The following is a 12,289-nucleotide window of genomic DNA, read 5'->3' on the forward strand; positions in this document are numbered from 1 at the left end:
GCAAAGAAGAGTAGATCCCACAAAAATTCTCGGAAGCACTTTGACAGTTTGGATGAGGACTACTCGTCCTCGGAAAGCTCGGATTCTGATGAGCCGATGTATGCAACAAAGGGAAGTATTTATACCAAGAGAACCATACGATTACCTTGAGGACAAAGGAAAGAAGCCCAAGGATTTCAAGGAGGGTGGACACGCCTTGAAGTTTGATACGTTTTACGGCTTTAAGGATACCCACAGAGCCCTCGCTTTTATCCAACAGTTTGACATCGCTTTTCGGGGGGGGGGGGGTACTTGGTGCAATCATGAGCAGCGTCCTATCTCAAAGGGAATGCCCAAACATGGTGGTCTACCATGTACATAGTGGTCTACCATGTACATGGTGGTCTACCTTACTGCTACGCAGAGAAGCACCAACGAAGTGGCTACAATTCAAGCAGGTTTTCACTTCTTCATGGCTCACTCAAGAATACAACCAAGATGTAATCACAGCTTGGAATAATCTACGGATGACCAAGGAAGACACATTGGATGTCTACTGTCAGAGATTTTGGGATACTTTTTTACCTACCTCTTCTTTTAAGAAAATCACCTTCAAGCAACAAGTTGAGCGATTCTGTTGTGGACTCCCCAGAGAGATACGGAGTTACTGTCTGTAGAAGAAGTTTGAGTTCATCCAGCCGCTCATGGGAAATGCCAAGCAAGGGTTTGCAATGCACGCAGGCACCTCCAAATGATGCAGGCTGCGGTCAGCGGGGCGTTTGGTTGTAAAAGGCCCCTATATCTAATGGCCCGGACCTTTTTAGGTTATTTGTGGGAGGAGTGATGAGGGAGTCGTTGAACAGCTCATGGCCCAGACGTGGACGGTTATTTGCGGGGGGAGTGTTCATCGATGATTTATGTTTCTATGTCTTGTAACATGCATATGTGAGCATTTGTGTTGCATTGTATGTGCCACCAACTGAATATTCCTTATTGGATGAGATACTTCTAGGAAGTCGAGGACCCAGGATATCAAGAAATCCAATCTGGAATGAGACTCCTTATTGGATGAAATTCTTTTGGGAAGTCAACGACCCAAGAAATCAAAAGCTCCGATTTGGAATGAGAAAACTGATTGTCCCTCATATCGTCCCTTTGAAAATTTTGAGCTAACTTGAGTTGTTTTGCAGATATACTTGAATCGCGGACGATTACTTTCTTTCAAGAAGGGGGGATGTCACAAACTACTGACATGTCAAGCCCTGAAGAATGGAGCCAACTTGCAGATCCTGACCAAGAGGCCTAAACCCTAGAAAAAGCAGAAGCAACAGAAGAAGCAGAAGCAGCAGAAGGAGAATTGTGTAAAGACTACTGATGTGGCACAGCTGTACGGAATCCCACATTTTACGTTGACATTGTCACAAAAATACGGAAGCATAAACCGACTTTTAATTGTACTTCAAATACTCTAAGAGAATTGCAAGAGAGAGAGAAAGCTTGACACTTCATTGGGGACCGGAAGATGGGTTGGTCCCCCCCATAAAGAAATTATCTTTATTACTAAGGGAGAATCTTTACAAGCACAAGAATGGGGCAAAAGCCCGTCCTCTATTCTTTCTTTTTTGCTTCTGACTGAGAGAGTGAGAAAACTACTCTCTGAATACTGAGAGGATTTTCCCTCTGCTGCGAGATTTTGGGAAGCCTCGGAAGCGAGAGTCTATCTTCCACAAAACTCAACGGAAGCTCTCGAAAATGAGAGACTACCTTCCGCTAACTGTGTCCCTTTATGCATAATCAGTCCTGCAATAAAAACAAGGGAGAAACACGCAAAATGCACGCACACATGCTTGCTGTAATTTTCTGCACATAACTTGAATATGTTACTTGAGCACGTTCCAATGCCAAAATAGAGACCTTTTTCGCACCAAACTTTATGTATGCGTAGTATAGGTAGAGAAGAACTAGATTCTATGAGTGTTTTGCTGAAATTCACCCTGACGGAGGTGATTAGGGGTTGAAAACAAAGAATTTGCAACAGCTAAGCGTGAAAGAAAGAGAGTTCCCTTTTACTTTTTCGCGATGAATCTTCCCCCACGGCAGCCTATGATCAAGAGAAACCTTGTTCTAGGTGATGGGAGCTCCAAGACTCCACATGCACCACAAGGGCTGATTCTCTAGCTTCAATGGAGAGCTCCGATGCGTAGAACACGCTCACTTTTGGGGGGTAGGTGCATTGCCAACCTATGAAGAGGGGAGGGGGTGCTCCTATATAGCCAGCAGGAAGAGGGGACGCTAGAGAATGAGGGAGGGTGAGAGTGAGTGAGAGTGTCAATTAGCATTCGCTTGGCACACTTACTTAAAAACTTAAAAACCATTCAACTCTCACATTTTAAAAGTCCCTAAACTATTAATGAAATGTGCAAATTAACTCACAACTGCACACACAAATGCTACAACCTACTAGTGAAATGTTAGCTACTCCCCAGCAAAATGCCGTACTGACACTGCTCTGGCATTACTTGTTCGCACTTGTCCGGCCATTTGGTCCAGCACAAACCATTTAAAATATTTTAATTGACTTATCCTAAGGCCGTAAAAATAATTCAGGCCTTAGGATTACTGTTCTAAGGACCCCATCTCATTCCTGTGCTTGCACTGACGCACATAATTTTCTGAGGCTACTATTTACCCCTTCATTGAAGACCCGATTTCCCAATCACTAGGACTTCAGGGTATTTTCTGCTAGTCTCCCTAAGGTGGTCTGGCCCAAATTTGGACGCACCTGAGGCCCCAGAATTGCTAGATCTATGATGTGCACACAACTAATTAGATAATTATTTCCTCGTGAATAAATTAATTATTTACAAAGTCTGACATTGTTACAGACATGCTGACGTGGCAATTGTACGGATGCTCGCATTTGCGTTGACAGCTTTTTACATTAGCTTTTTGGGCCAGCTGCTTTTGAGTTTGAAAGATTTTCATGTAACTGCTTTTTACGGCCAAGGGCCTTTAAATATGAGCCAAGGGCTCATTCTCTGGGATGCTTCAATACGAAGGTGCAGAGGGTGGAGTACCAGCATTGTACTGAGTTCTCAAGTAATATAAAGAAATCCTTAAAGGGGCGCCAAGGTTTGGGGCCAATACTCTGTGGGGTGGAACTTTGCCACTCCCCGTGTTGTCTATCTCTTCCGTTCACTTGTTATTTAAAGTACTAACAGTCTGTTCTTTTTTATTGGCACGTGGTCCCCGTCCTGTGACGTACTGCGTAGGCCGGGATGGCCTGTACTCGTTCTCTGCAAATCCACTTGAATTTTCCGTACCGCCTCCGATTTTCGAGGTGGTAGGGAAAATCCTCTGATTCTTGCTTGAATCCATGTGTGTCACGAGGAGCATGATCGGATTCACGGTAGAAGAGAAATCGGTCATGCTCTGATACCGCTGTCACAAACTTGGGCACCCCAAGTCTAGAATTTGTCGCAACACGGGAGAGATTCACTTAAAACAGGCAAATCACAGTCGACACGGCTCGACGTAGTTCCGTGCCAAGAGAGATTGGCCCCAAAGATTGGCACCTCTTGCGGTATTTCTTTTTATATTAACTTTGAGCAAAGTACAACTCCCACAGATCCTTGGCTCTTAGATTCTACGTCGAGATGCCCTGAAGAGTGAGGCCCTTTGGCTCCTTTTATTCTTACAAGGGATGCCAAAAGCAGAGCCCCAAAAGCTTATAAACTCAAAAGAAATTGGTCCAAAAGCAATAAACTTAAAAGCAATTGGTCCCAGAAGCTGACAAAAAAAACCACCAACGCAATTTACGAAAATCCATACAGACTGCCTCGTCAGCACTGTCAGCACAAAAAGCGGAATTCCGTACTGTTTTGCCACGTCAGCAGGCAGTCAGCACAAAATCCAGGTGCGGTCATCAGCCGTACTGCTCGTGCCACGTCATCTGGTATGTCCACGGGTGAGCATGCCACGTCATCAATTTGGGACAACAGTAGTTTGAGAACCAACAGACCAGGTCAATTGTACAAACAAGGCATACATGGCACACATAACTTGAAGAGCACAACCACAAAACAATCCTCATGCCCTAAGATCTGGCTATGGGAGATACCGGAGCACTAGCAGATTTGTTCAGAGAAGTGAACGTTGCTAAATCAACCACTTTGTTTAATTTAGCTCTATGAAAATTTATTTGTTTTTCTATATGCAATTTAGAATTGCTAGATTAAATTAGTGGACCACAAGATAGAGGGAATATTCTAGATTCGTCATCGGATTGGAGGATGCATTGATGTAATACGTCTTGAGCCATCCTAGGAAAACACTCTTTGGTGTGTCATTCAAGAGGAATGACTAGAGCACTGTGATTTAGCAAATCTGCTAGGCCATTTGGAACGGTTACTCTCGATGTGTCACATTGGATGTGTAACCGGAGCATCTAGAATTTATCCCACCATCCACAATGGACATTTCTGATGTGTCATAGGATGAGTGACTTAGAGCATTGCTAAAGAATGATTCCGTAGGTTTAGACAGAAATGGTGTTCCTTTTTGCATAACCAGATGGTTGATTGGGTTGTAAGATGGGAAAATCTCACGGATAAAGCAGATACTAAACTGAGTAAGAGTTGCATGTCACGGACAAGCACACGAATGAAGATGGATTTTCAGAAGTTTTTTGGAAAACAGTTGCTTTCCAGAAAGCGATGTTTTTTTGCAGGATACCGTAGTATTGCATTGCATCTATGAGAGACTACACCTCTCGATGCTTTGACAACAGTGTGAGAGCATCACTACATTTGACCAAGTTTTAATACCATGAGCAGACGTTGACCCATTTTTTACCCTAGAACTTGGGGCAACCCCACAAAATGTACACTCTCCCCTCACGTACGATCTCTCTTTCTCAAGGTTAGAAACTCTCTTACTGCATCCATGATCTCTTTTGCTAGCTGTGCACTTTTATTCTCTTTCTATTGGATTGCTCCAACTCCTTATTTTGGCTCAGCAAAAGCAGAGAGCCCCCTATTGCTGGGGCACTCTTTTTCTTTATCTGTGGAGACGCCACCTACAAAGGAGGCCTTCTTGTTGCTATAACTAGAGAGAAACCCTCAGACCATAGTTGTCAGGTAGGAAGATCTTTTGACTGAAGTCGATATCGGTTAGCCTTGACAAATGTTGTTCTTGCTATGAATTTTCTAATTTGTGGTTGTACGTTTGTGGGTGTTTTCCCTCTCAGAAGGAAGTAGGAGCAAAAGAAGGTTACGGCCCCTACTTGAGTAGATGTAATATTCGGAGGGGGTATGGGGGAATAGTGACCCCTCCGGGTAGGGATTTGAGGGTAGTGCCCCCAAGGAAAATTTTTAGGGAATATTTCCTTAGATGTTGTATCATGTGTATGTAGTGTAGTAGCGAACAACCGATCGGTGTGCCTGAAAGACCTGTAGCAGATGTTCTCTATGTTCTGCCTCATCCTTGAAGAAAACAATGATGTCGTCATAGAAAGTGCCAACAAATAGTCTATACTCTCGAAAAATCCTGTCCATCATCTGGTTAAATGTCGCAGGAGCATTGGTTAGGCCAAAAGGCATCACCAAAAACTCAAATAACCCAAAAGTCGTCTTATAGACATCTTCCGGCGCGATTCGGATCTGATGATATCCGCTCTTCAAATCGATCCTGCTAAAACACGAGGATCCCTGTAGTCGATCAAGAATATCATCGATCCTAGGAATCGGAAATCTGTTCTTGATGGTGATTTTGTTGAGAGCTCTATAATCGATGCACATTCTCCAAGATCTGTCTTTCTTCAAAACCAACAACACTGGAGAGCAATACGGTGAAGTACTAGGACAAGACCCTTTTCCAAGAGGTCTTTCACTTGCTTCATAATTTCTTCGTTCTGGGCTCGGTTCACACGGTAAGATGGTCGGTTCCGTGGTGTGCATCCACGAATCAGATCAATGGTATGATCCTCACGACGAGCGGGTGATAACTCGCTTAGCACGCCTTTTGAAAAGCAATCGGCATGAGTGTGGAGAAAATCTTGGCATTCTTTATCAAGTTCAGACATATTTGTCCTATTCTCATCATGCAACTCTTTCAAAAAGATCGAGTAAACAAACAGATTGGATTTCATTAATTTTGAAACGGCCGAAGCCGATACAATAGGGACAAACTTGCCCTTAAGTTTTACATCAAGTACAATGGTTCGGCCCTTCTCTGTAGTCAAAGTCGCTTTTCTCGCCCGACAGTAGACCACGGCGTTGTTCTTATGGTACCAAGGAATTCCCAAGAGGACATCACAACCTTCCAAGGGCATTATGTAGAAGTCCTCATGCCCCAAATACCCGTGACAATGCAATTGAAGTTTGCCAATGACAGGTGTAATGGCTACGTCCCTGTCGGGTGCCGCTAGAACTGCCTCTGCTAGTGGTCCCATCCGATTAGGTGTGATCGAGCCGCGCCGCCAATTCCGGTGAAATGGAGTTGGCCTTGGCTCCTCCATCAAAGAAAATCAGGGCTTCTTGGTCTTTCACTTTGCCCCAAGCTCGGCAAAGTTCTGTACCCTCGTCAATCGTGATTGGGTCAGTACCCATGCAATCTGGAACCAATCCTGCTTTCATCTTGCCTTTTCGTCCACGTTCCTCAGCTGCTTTCGAACCCTCCGGCCTGTCTTCATCCTTGTCGTTCTGTTCTTTCGGTGCCTTTTTAGGGCACTTCGCAGAGATATGCCTAGTTTCTCCGCATCCAAAGCACTTCCCCTCTTTGATGTAAAGAACTCTCTCTCAAAGAGTAAGCTTGGGTCGTGCATCCTTTTCTTTCTTTTCTGGGTTGCTCTTCTTCTTTCTACTTTCATTGTTCGAAGTCTGTTCGGTCTTTTGCATCATGATTTCATCCGTGGGGTAGGTCAAACTGCCTGAATGAATGGCAAAACCCCATTTCGCATGACTCATCAGTTCCTGGATGGAATCTGACTTTTGCTAAGCAGTGATCTCGGATCTTTGTAGGAAGTCCCATGGTAAACCGCTCAATCTTTTCTTTGAACGAGATCTTCTTAAATGAAGAAGCTGGTAGAAAAGAGCTCCAGAATCTCTCACAATATGTGTCCGATGTATCCTTCTTGGTCATCCGAAGATGGTTCCAAGCAATTCGTATGTCGTGTTCTTACTCCCGAGTCAACCAAGAAGAACTAAAAATCCTTTTAAATTTCAGCCCTTTGATTGGCACTTTCTTGTTCAACAGAAGAGGGAGCCCTCCGAATCTTGGAGTGCTCTGAGTAATGTCCTCTAGAGAAAGCTATGTCAAACTACTGAATGAAGGCCAAAGCCTTCGAAGCATCTCAATATCCAAAAAACGTGTCAAATTTAATTGATTGTCCACCTTCTTGAAACTCTCGGACTTTCTTGCTTTTATCCTCTAGAAAGTCATACTGGTTGGCTTTATAGAAATTCTTCTTCTTTGCATAAAAGCTACTGTCATCAGAGTTCGAACTATCTGAAGATCAACCCTTTGTAGAACTGTCAACAACTGGGCGAGATTTAGACTTCTTTGCCTTTTTCTTACCCTTTCCGAAGCTTTGCTTTTTCCCTTTTCTGTCTTCTTTGCTCGAGTCAGAGGAGCTAGAAGAATTGTCCGAAGAAGAAGAAGAAGAACTGGGTAATCCTTCAAATCGCACATGCTTCTTCTGGTTTCTTGCCGAGGCAAATGTAGACTGACGACCCAAATAACCCGGGAAGTCAGTGCCTTTCTTCTGCTTTTTGTCGTGCTTTTGGGCTTTGTTCTGCGCATCAAAAAGCTGAGAAATCCGTATATCAACCGGTTTCTTGAGTGCCGGTTTGAGGGGTGGTTTTGTGGTTTGCCGCCACTGTGAGTGCAATTCGTCGAAGGAGGTCTGGCTCATAAATCTTACAAATTTCGGGTCCTTCGCAAAATTTAGCATCATCTTTGTTGCATCGTCGATCAATCGTCGACGCTCCATCTCTTCAAGCTCCGCCTAAGTAGGCCAAGGCGAGCCGTACTCCTTGCATGAATCTTCTTCCTGATCTCTTCCCGCATCTCCAGATGCAAAGGAAGTCAATTGATCTCTGTCTGAATCCATAAGTGCCGCGTAAAAAGGATCGGATTTCCCGATAGAAGAGAAATCGGCCATGCTCTTATACCACTATAACAGACTTGGACACTCCAAGTTAAGATTCTACCGCGACACGACAGGAATTTACTTCAAAGCAATTCACAGTTCACAATTGATTCGACACGGCCCGGCGGAGTTCCGTGCCTAGAGATATTGGCCCCAAAGATTGGCGCCCTTTTCGGTATTTCTTTTTGTATTAATCTGTTGCACCAAGTACACTGAGTGGTTGGGCTCTCACTCTTAGACTCTGCGTCCAGATGCTCTGAGAAGTGAGAGGCCAACTACACTTATGAAGAGTTACAAGGGATGCCAAAAACAGAGCCCCAAAAGCTGCCCATAAAAAGCATTCAAATCTCCTCTCACAAGGCTTGGTAAAAATAAAGCAAAGCTTTAAAAAATAAAAGCTCTCTCTCTCTTGCGTAAAATAAAGCAGCCACGTTTTTGCGTAGACTGTCCGTAATCCCGTCGTACCAATCTGCCACGAATTTTGTACGCTGCCTGCCTCGTGGGCCTTCGGGATTTGCGCCGCAATCTACAGGCCTGCCACATCATCACTTTAGCGGGGGGGGGGGGGGGGGGGGTGTTACAGCCATCCACGTCACCAATTTGTGACACTCAATGCCACCCAAACCGCCTATGTTGTATACACTAACCCACCATCCTTGCTCAAGTTATAAATAGATGTCATTGCCATGAGCCAATGCATCCAATGTTGTGATATCCAACCCTTGCTACTTGTACACCCTATCAGCTTCAGTTGTTTAAGTCACCATCTTAGCTCTACCTTGAGAGCGCATGGGTGGACAAAGCCATCACAATGTAACAAGTTGGTAATAAAAAATATGTATATATTAGGTCGAAGAGATACGAATGAAGTGTGGGAATTATGTCCCACCTCTTGTAAAAGACTTGGACACCCCAAGCCAAAGATCTAGTGCAACAAGCTACACACGCGAGAGAAACTGAAAGGACCGAATAAAGTTGAGAGAGAGAGAGAGAGAGCACGGCACGGAGGAGCTCCCCGCCTAGAAGTACTGGCCCCAAGGACTGGTGCCCCTTCTCGGTATTTCTTTATTATTAACCTTCAACAAATACAATGTCCAAGGGTCCCACTCTCCCCGCAGTGCTCCCAAGCAATTCTACCGGAAGAGAGGCCATGGCAATTCTTCTAAGGGCCCTTGGCCAAAAGAAGTACATGAAAAGGATGTAGTCTAAAAGCATTTGGGACCCAAAAACTAGCGCCCCATGGGATGTTCGTAGGGTGTGCGACGTCAGCATGTGTCAGCGCAAATCGCGGCGCGATTTAAAGCAGCTCATAGAGCCTGCCACGTCATCATTGGTTTACGCAAATGCTTTATTTTCAAGGTTTTAGGCCCCTCGGCCATGGTGCCATAAGTTGGAACAACTTATAAATGGGTTCTTTTAAAAATCGGGCCTCTCGGTTGAGTTCCATAAGTTGGTCAAACTTCTGTTGGCTCTTTCATTCGGGTTCTGGCCCCTTTCTGTTCGGACTATGTCTTTTAGGCCATGCCACATCATCACTGTTGTGAGAGCGCGTATGCGGAAGCGTGATAGAGGAGAGAGAGAGAGAGAGAGAGAGAGAGAGAGAGAGAGAGAGAGAGAGAGTAGACCAAAAACGCTATGTGTAGGAAAGGGGGCGATCAGCCCCCCCACTGACTACCAGAGCAAGAGACCCAATACAATCAGATGTGTGTGATCTCTGTGAGCTGAGAGATATGGAAGTGGGTACCCCTCTAGCCCCATAAATAGGTGCCCAAGGGGAGGTAGGGCAATGCCTGGAAGAATCCCCCACAACCCAACAAGAAAATGATGTATGGAAATATATGTGGGCGCTCGGACAAAAATGGGCGGCCAACCCCAAACTCGGGCAACCGAGACCAGGAGCAATTGAAACCGGCCCGTGGGGCGGTAGGTGTTGGCTTTCACCCGATATTCTTTACTTTAGACAGACACAGAGAGAGAACGTGCAAAGGGAACCTGCGACGGGAATTAACACTTATGCACACACACGGCCCGGAAGCTAGAATGCTCCGAGAAGACGCCGACAACCTATAGGCCCCAAAATTGGCGCCCCTTTCGGTATTTCTTTATTCTTTAACAGAGGGAATAAAACCTGTGATCTCCTACAAGCTGGCCCGCACAATCTAGGCTAAAAAACACCTGTTCTAGGCCGATTTCGGCAACATAGCTGTACTAGGACGCTTCACAGTCAGTATCCCCACGCAATAGGTGACTTTCCCGACGCATACAGACACTTTGCAAAACCTGGTGAGAATGTGCAGCACGTTCAAGTCTCTGTTTTCTGCCCCGAAAATGCGCCAATTCACCTGTACAGCGGTCCCCTCGCGTCCCCAAACCTCCTGGGGGTATTAGGGTCTGTTTAGGGCCGAAACCCTAAACCTGCAAAAATACACAGCAGGCTGTAATTCCCTGTTTTGGGCTCCGTTTCGTGTGCCGGTCGCATCTGTAACAAGACCTCGAGCTCCTGCACCTGTAGGGCTACTTGCCCTTTGAATCGGACGAGATTTCTAACATGAAACCTCTCCGAATTCACCTGTACCTGCGGGGGATTAGCCGCTAGCTAATCCAATACTTGTGCAAGAGGCTCTTGCCTCGACAATCGCGCATGAACCCACATAACTGTACATTGGTCAAATGAAAAGCCCACTAGTGGGGCATAACATACTGCTCGTAGGGGAGAGAGAGAGAGAGAGCAGTGCGTAGCGTGCAGGGCATCACTCCTGGCACTGCACTGTATATAAGGGGGAAAGGAAGCACTCCATAGCTCTTAACCTGTGACAGATGCAAAATGAGGCTCCTCTCAGCTTGAAATTCAGCACCAAATCTTCCTTGGTGAGGCAAGTGCACAAAAATGTGTCACTTGGCGCATTTACAAGCATTTTCTCATTTCGGGTTCGCCGCTTAAAAATCTCCCAATTGGTCGCCCAGTTGACTTCGTGGCAGAGTTGTAAAATGTTCCCCTAGTCATACCAAAGGTAATGACGCGAACATATTTCGTGGCCCAAAAATAGCAGTTCCCTAAATTTTAGGAGATGATTCCGTTGGGTTCCCTGTGGTCATCTGACCATCTATCCTCATTGGGACCGCATCCAAAAGTGCAATGTGGCCCAACTGTCGGATACTTTCTGTTGGCAGTCACACCTTGACTTTAGGCCTTTATTGAGTTCACTTCCTAGTATCCACCAACTTGCTAAGTGCGACGGGGGGACCTATATGATCTTGCTCTGAGCCTAGATATCCTCTTACCATACGAATTCCAGTGCCGACCACTACCCATCTACGGGTGAAACTACCCTTCACATTGGCCATGCAATGTCCGACCGTTTGCTACTTCAAGAAGAGGGTCTCACAAATAAAACAAAACCCCTTGGAAAGAAACCAACAACTAAAGTTAGCAGTTGCCCCGTCCTCGTGACATAGTTAGCAGTTGCCACGTCCCCGTGACATACCCCCCACTTGAAATCGCAAACGTCCTCGATTGCATACCATAAATACATGCCACTGATGATCTTGTGCTATTAACACTCTTTTATCATCGCATGTATATCCGCAAGAAAGGTCATAACACATAGATACAAATGACTTAATGAGGCCTTCATACTTTTGTCATTTCCATCTATTACACTGAATTCATATGTACATTTGATGTGCTAGCTCTATCATTACTCCTCCTTTGCACACGTTGGGTTGGGGCATAAGTAGGCTGTAACCCAAAGGCTTCAAGGTAAAGCTGCAATACATTGGTGACTCTGACAGTTCATGCTCTTCCATCCACTTTGCATCCATAGGCGGATAGTTCTTGAACTTCACCAAATAGCGTCTTGCAACTTGTCCTTTAACTTTTCTGTCCTTATGTGCCAAAACTTGCTCAGGTACTAGGATCTCATCAAGTTTCTCAACTTCTGGCTGATCCTCATCTGGCATATCTTCTGGCACATCACCCACAAAGGGTCTTAGAAGACTCACGTGAAACGCATTATGAATCTTCCATGCATCAGCCAATTTCAGCCTGTAAGCCACATCGCTAATCTTGTCAAGCACTTGAAAAGGCCCATAGTAACGCATGCTGAGCTTAGGAAACAGCCGTTCCTTGCCCTTCATCTTCTTTAACCTTGCCTTTTCGAA

This window comes from Adiantum capillus-veneris, chromosome 2 (genome assembly GCF_014529385.1).
Source record: "Adiantum capillus-veneris isolate H3 chromosome 2, ASM1452938v2, whole genome shotgun sequence".
NCBI classification, from domain to species: domain Eukaryota; kingdom Viridiplantae; phylum Streptophyta; class Polypodiopsida; order Polypodiales; family Pteridaceae; genus Adiantum; species Adiantum capillus-veneris.